Here is a 6,423-nt window from a genome sequence, read left to right as displayed (position 1 = left end):
ACTGAGGACCACATCCCCTGCCCTACTTCTCCACCAACTCTTTTCTCCCCCTCGTCTCACACATTTAAAACGTTATTAACCCACATTGGTTATTCAATAGATGTCTTGAATATTGAAGTCTTCTTTATTATTGTGACAGGCAACATGACCTTCATCAATCATTCTTTTACATGACAGGCAAGAGTACCTAAAAAAACACACTGTAGTTAAAAACTATTAGAAAGGTAAAAAAATTCTTCCCAAATCTTGTCAAAATCTATATCAGTTCATACCCACTAGGAGGGTAGAATCAAAAGTTAGACCAACAAGTATTGGTGAAGATGTGGGGAAATAGAACTGTCATACAGAGGCAGTATAAAACAGTACAGCTGCTCTGGGAAATAGTCCAGTGGTTCCTCCAATAATACAACAGTTACCACCTGACCCAGGAATCCCACCCTTTGGTGTATGCCCAACAGAAATGCAAGCAAATCCACACAGCAATGCTTACGCATATATCCACAGCAGCATTACCCAAAGCATTAGCCAAAGGTTGGAAACAACCTAAGTGTCCCTCAATGAACAGATAAATCTTGGTATATCCATACAAAGGACTATTATTTTACCCTGAGAAGGGATTAAGTACTGACATGCTACAACATGACTAAACTTTGAAAGCATTATGTTAAATCAAAGAAGTCAGTCACAAAAGATCACATACTGCATGATCCATTCAGATAAAATCCAGAATGAGGAACTCTATAGAGTAAGTAGAATAGTAATTTGTGCATGCTTTGGTAAGGGACAGGCAGGTGGGCATGGGGCAAGAAGGGTAGCTAAAGGCAGAATTTGTTTTTGAGATAGAAAATAATTCTCTAACTAGCAGGTGATGATAGCTGGATGCATTTGTAAGTACACTAAAAGCCACTGAACTGTGCCCTTTGAGTAGGTAAATTTTATAGTATGTAAACTGTACCCCAGTGAAAAATTAGGGAAAAAAACTACTTGAGGTCTTGTACTGGCCTCTTAGTCTTTCTCATGTGGGAATAAAGCAGGGTGTGGACAATGGGTTTGATAAGTTGATGAGGCTGTCATTCCCCAGTGAGACCATCTTACAGCACAAGCTGGGACTCAGAGTGTTCTGTGACTCCCAACCTACTCAGGTGTCCTGGATGACCACTTTGACCTCTTTACCCAGGAGGCAGGTGAAGGGCCTGGGCTACATGCTGACTGGATATCATGCATGCTGGCCTTGTCAGTGTGGTAGAGGCAGCAAGACAGGTTTCCAGAGTAGCACCGGCAAGGAGAAGGCCAGAGGCAAAGCATGGCAGGCAGCCAGGGAGAAGATGACCATTAGCCATGTGCTATCTAACCTCAAGCCACCAGTATGCAGGGAAATGCTGCAGGACATGTTGGTGCAGTTGATCAGATAATCTTCTGGAACATTGTAAAGGAAATAACTAAGCCTCAAAGAGGTACCAACAGAAAATATTACCATCTGGTCTTCTTAATGCCACAAGAGGATTTTTGAAAGAATGTCACTACTGTGAAATGTGTGGTTGTAAATGGTAGCTCCGTGCCAGAAGAAACAAAATAATTTGAGTGATGGCAGAGGGTGGTTCAAACATGAAAGTTGTACATCCCCGCAATGAGAAGACCTCAAGAATCAGTCTGGTTCCCCTTCAGAAGTGATCAAACAGGTTCTTCAGATGTTTGGAAACATGCTGGAAAGGCTGGGTATATACTCTCAGAATTCTTGAATGTTTGTGGTAGAAGTAAAGAACAAAGATAATATGTGTGTGACCAAGAAGAGAGATCTGTGTTAAAACACATCTTATAAGCACTTGGGGTGCAGGGGGACATACAGTCACTCCGAGATCAGAAACATCAGAGATAGAGAGATGGCCCCACACAAGAAAGGAAGACTGATTAAATAGCACAGTGTTTCTAGAGTTGAAAATGATCAGTGTGAAAAGTGGAAGGCATGAAAGGACCTGGGGATGACCAGGCATGGTGAAGTCTGACTTGAACTCTTACAGATAGGAAGCAGCTATACATAACAGCATTGCCCTGTTAACAGGATGCCAGCTCAGGAAGAGTGGGTTGCTTTGTGCCTCAAGTACTGCCCTTAGGACTAGGTATATAACTCCGTGGTACAGTCCTTGCCTAGCATAGCAGGGTCCTGGGTTCAATTTCCAGAACCACCAAAAATAAAAATTTAAAGTTAAAAAAGCCCAAAAATGAGAACTGCCATGATTTCGATGCTATTTTTGTACAGATGTCATATCTAAGACATATAAATTAAAATAATCAATAGCTAGGTCTACATATGTATGTATCACCACTTGTACCCTTAGAATTTGTTAGTATTTTCATATAAAAATGTGAGTAAAGAAAGGATTGTGTATATGTGTTCAATGTATCTCTATGGCTAGATCTAATTGAATTGAAGGTTTTTTTTTAATCCCAAAATGGATAAAAACCACAAAAGTCACACATTATTATGTAACAAGTACCATATTCTGTTATTAAATATTTCTTATAGATAAAGATACTAAAGGTTTAAATATATGTTTCCTTGAAATTTTAATAACTGGTTAAGAAACCTAAGAAAAAATGCATAGTGATCTTCAAAGCATTACAGTTGTACAATATCTGTTCATTTCAAAATTGTGTTTCACCTGTGGGATTAACTATTCTGTCTTGCTATTGATTTTCATTATCCCCATGAAAGATGCACAGCTCATTTTTTTCCCCCTTGAACTAAAAAATTAGTCTTGTTCTTGCAAGATTTAATTAAGTTTTGGGAGTTGACCCTAAGGATTTTGCTACATACTCTCATGCACACAAGTGGCAAGAAAGCAATAGAAGAATATAAATTACTCTACCCTGACTGAAAGTTATTTGACATATAAAAATGGAGCAACCCTTTTTGGGTTCAAAGATACAAAGTTTGACTGTATTTCAATATCATAAAAAGTTGCTGGGTACTTAAAATATACTCTCAACTAGTCAGTTATAATTGATTTTCTCTAACCTAACCCCTGTACCCCACCAAAAATCCATACATAAGTTTATGTGTAACGTTGTCCCATGACATTCATTCTAAAGAATCATTTACTGAGCACATGACCCCTGGAATCAGTTAAGGACTATAGGAAACAGACTAGAAGTCAAATCAGATAGGAGTCAGTCTTTGTGAGTTCATGGTCATTTTTTTAATTATTATTATTTTTATTTAACTTTTAATTTTTTACAGACTGCATTTTGATTCACTGTACACAAATGGGGTACATCATTTCATTTCTATGGTTCTACACAATGTAGATTCATACCATTCATGTAATCATACATATACATAGGGTAATGATGTCTGTCTCATTCCACCATTTTTTCATACCCCCCTCCCTCTCATTTCCTTCTACATATTCTAAAGGTCAGTTTTATTAGCCATATTTACCCTTCCCTTTTGCTATTTTCTTCTACCTTTGGTCTGCCTTCTTTCCTCAGCAAAATCTTATTTATCATTGAGATCCCAGCTCAAATATGGTCCTTTCTCCTTCATATAACATTCCCACTGAGCACCAACTTCTTGGTAAGCACTGAGCAATATAGTGGTGAATAAGGAGGCATGGAAACTGCCCTTGGGAGCATTGGAGTCTGAAAAAAAGAGGAGACTGGAAATCAGGAGTGGGATTAAAACTCATAAGCCTGGGATAGGAAACGACTTGAACCCAATGGCTCAGACACTATTTGTTTTATATTTCACAAGTATTCATTCTGTGTTTGTGTGCCAGGCACAGTATACATCAAAGGACATTGGTACTTTCATGGAGCTTATAGATAAAAGAATCAACCAAAAATAGACAAAATTGAGCTCTATATTAACCATCTAGGAAGTGTGCAGAACATAACCCAGCAATGGCGGCAACCATATCTTCCATCCCACGTGTACGTCTGCAATGTGATATTGCCTCTCCCTCTGGCTGATGTCTGACTGAACCACAGGGAAGACCCCAAGCAGGAAATACCCACTGAAGACCAGTCAACCAAAAATACAGTGAGAGGAAACCATTATTAATGAGGAAATTTGAGATGATTATTCTGTTACTGCAAACTGAGAGGATATTAAATTCAATGGAAAACACAAAACTGAAGAGGAGAGAAAAGAAGTACATAAATACAGTGGATGCTGCTGTTTTGAAATTGGAAGTCAGGATGGTCTTCACTGAAATGAAGGAAATTCAACAAAAGCCTGAATGGGGTAAGAGGTCAGCTGTGCAGTCACCCCATTTCCTCTTGGCCTACCATCATACTTATCTGTTCTGATTGTCATATCATACCTGTAGTTATCCTGCTGGATCACAAGCTCAAGATCAAAACTGGTGTCTTAGATTGCAGTACATTGAGCTCCACAGAGACAGCACTGGGGCAAGTGACAGCCGGACAGGCACTGGGCAACTCTGTGCCTCACTGAGGAAAAACAACTAAACATGGGCAAAGGAGATCCTAAGAAGCCGAGAGGCAAAATGTCATCATATGCATTCTTTGTGCAAACTTGCCGGGAGGAGCACAAGAAGAAGCACCCAGATGTTCCAGTCAACTTTTCAGAGTTTTCTAAGAAGTGCTCAGAGAGGTGGAAGACCATGTCTGCTAAAGAGAAGGGAAAATTTGAAGAAATGGCAAAGGCAGACAAGGCCTGTTATGAAAGAGAAATGAAAACCTATATCCCTCCTAAAGGGGAAACAAAAAAGAAGTTCAAGGATCCCAATGCACCCAAGAGGCCTCCATCGGCCTTCTTCTTGTTCTGTTCTGAATATCGCACAAAAATCAAAGGAGAACATCCTGGCCTATCCATTGGTGATGTTGCAAAGAAACTGGGAGAGATGTGGAATCACACTGCTACTGATGATAAGCAGCATTATGAAAAGAAAGCTGCTAAGCTAAAGGAAAAATATGAAAAGGATATTGCTGCCTACCGAGCTAAAGGAAAACGTGATGCAGCAAAAAAGGGAGTTGTCAAGGCTGAAAATAGCAAGAAAAAAAGGAAGAGGAGGAAGATGAGGAAGATGAAGAGGATGAGGAGGAAGAGGAAGATGAAGAAGAAGATGATGATGATGATGATGAATAAGTTGATTCTAGTGCAGTTTTTTTCTTGTCTATAAAGCATTTAACCCCCCTGTACACAACTCACTCCTTTTAAAGAAAAAAATTGAAACGTAAGGCTGTGTAAGATTTGTTTTTAAACTGTACAGTGTCTTTTTTTTGTGTAGTTAACACACTCCCAAATGTGTCTTTAGATAGCCCTGTCCCGGTGGTATTTTCGATAGCCACTAACCTGGCCTGGTACAGTATGGGGGTTGTAAATTGGCATAGAAATTTAAAGCAGGTTCTTTTTGGTGCACAGCAAAAATTAGTTATATATGGGGATGGTAGTTTTTCATCTTCATTTGTCTCTGATACAGTTTATATGAAATCATTGTTGTTCTGTTAACTGAATACCACTCTGTAATTGCAAAAAAAAAAAAGTTGCAGGTGTTTTGTTGACATTCTGAATGCTTCTAAGTAAATGCAATTTTTTTATTAGGAAAAAAAAAAAACTGGTGTCTTAGATCTTTTGTATTCCCCGCACCTAATATCTGGTCAATAGTTGTTTGACAATTCAGTTACTTCTGAAGGAAATATTTAATAACTCACTTAAAGCATGAAGGCTACCCATATCATAATATTTCTGTAGATAGTATTGATGGTCTACATCAGCTTGGAGGATTGAGTTGTTACTGAAGCTCAGACCTGCCACCAAACAAGAGTATTATGTGGGTTTGGGACCTTACACTCCCACTATCAAGAATACCAGTGAGATGGGGAAGTCCTAGCATTGTTTGCTGCTGCCTGGAAATTACTAGATTTGTGCTTAGTTCTGCCTACCAGTAGGCTATCTCCAATTTCAAGTGCATCAAACACACCTCCAAAACAATTTAACTCTCTCCCTCAAAACTAGAAACAGTACATTTTCAAGACAGAATATGAATGTCACAACTCCCTGGAGTTTGGTCCTTCCCAGATTGACCCACTGAAGTACTCAGCCCTCTCCCCACCTCTTTGTATTACCCCACCATCATTTTAATTGGCATGAAGCAGGCTGCAATTGGCTTCCACCTGGCTTATTACCATTCTTTCACCTAGTTCTCAAATGAGTTGCTAAAGATCTCACCCTGAGGGGTTGGGGAGAGCAGCATGGAGGCAGCAAGACCCATGCCAATTTTCCTGCCCTGACTTTCCCACCCTTGCTGAATTTTCCCTCATTTTACCCACTTAAACTTACACTTTCTTGTTGCTCATACTCATTCTTCTGCCAACCCATTCCATATCCTCCATATTTTTTTCTGTCAAAATTCTACCTTTCTTCAAGGTCCCACCTAAATACCATTATAGTTTTTCTAA

At 39.3% G+C, this 6,423-nt stretch overlaps 1 pseudogene; it reads left to right on the top strand.

The window, feature by feature from the left end:
- The first annotated feature begins 4,428 nt into the window (after nucleotides 1-4,428).
- LOC124975277 (high mobility group protein B1-like) lies at nucleotides 4,429-5,110 on the top strand (annotated as a pseudogene).
- The last annotated feature ends 1,313 nt before the right edge of the window (nucleotides 5,111-6,423 follow it).

Source organism: Sciurus carolinensis, unplaced genomic scaffold (genome assembly GCF_902686445.1).
Source record: "Sciurus carolinensis unplaced genomic scaffold, mSciCar1.2, whole genome shotgun sequence".
NCBI lineage: Eukaryota > Metazoa > Chordata > Mammalia > Rodentia > Sciuridae > Sciurus > Sciurus carolinensis.
The sequence above is the reverse complement of the archived record's forward strand: the minus strand, read 5'-3'. Positions and strand labels throughout refer to the sequence as shown.